The sequence below is a fragment of the Mastomys coucha genome, unplaced genomic scaffold (genome assembly GCF_008632895.1).
Source record: "Mastomys coucha isolate ucsf_1 unplaced genomic scaffold, UCSF_Mcou_1 pScaffold20, whole genome shotgun sequence".
Taxonomy (NCBI): Eukaryota; Metazoa; Chordata; class Mammalia; order Rodentia; family Muridae; genus Mastomys; species Mastomys coucha.
Window position 1 is genome coordinate 66,903,450 of NW_022196903.1, and position 651 is coordinate 66,904,100.

The 651-nt window shown below is 47.6% G+C and overlaps 1 protein-coding gene across 3 annotated transcripts in view; it reads right to left on the bottom strand.

The window, feature by feature from the left end:
- Positions 1 to 651, bottom strand: part of Dnah6 (dynein axonemal heavy chain 6) — a 223,851-nt gene that overhangs the window by 182,386 nt on the left and 40,814 nt on the right. The window lies entirely within an intron of this gene.

The following is a 651-nucleotide window of genomic DNA, read 5'->3' on the forward strand; positions in this document are numbered from 1 at the left end:
ATGGCTTCGCAGCAACCTAGATGGTCTACTTTCAGTGGACAGTGTATTTCCCGTGTTCTCTAGTTTTCTGGAAACAAACTCACCCCTGACTCTACCCCATGGTTATATAAGCTGCCGTGCTCACACCATTGGGACCTGGAGAACCCAGCTCCAGCTGACTTTTCTCTTGAGTACAGTTAGAGTTAGCCACAGGTATGACCCCGGCTATCTGCTTTTGTGTACAAGCTGACTACAGTTCCTTAACATGAAACTTTGACTTCAGCGATGTTTGTGGGGCACAGCTGTGAGCCTGTAGCTTGCAGGGCAATGGCCTCCGGAAGAACATTCACTCAGGCTGATGTGCCCTTCCCAGAGTTTCTGACTTACAAGGCCTAAGAAAGGTGTCCAAGGATGTGATTTTCCAACAAACACCCAGGCTCTGCTCAGCTGGTGGTCTGGCCCTATGGGAAGCTGTTTTCCAGAGAGGAGCAGAGCTCAGAGATGAAGAAGGAAAGGCCCATTTGTTTTCCCTCGTGCTCCTCTTGTCCCCACTCCTCATCCCTTTTATCTTTCCATAGCTTCCAGAAAATCTCAGACAAACTTAGAATGCACTTTCCTCTTTCTTTTAATAACAATTTATTATTTGGGGTGTGCGTGCACATGTGTGTGTGT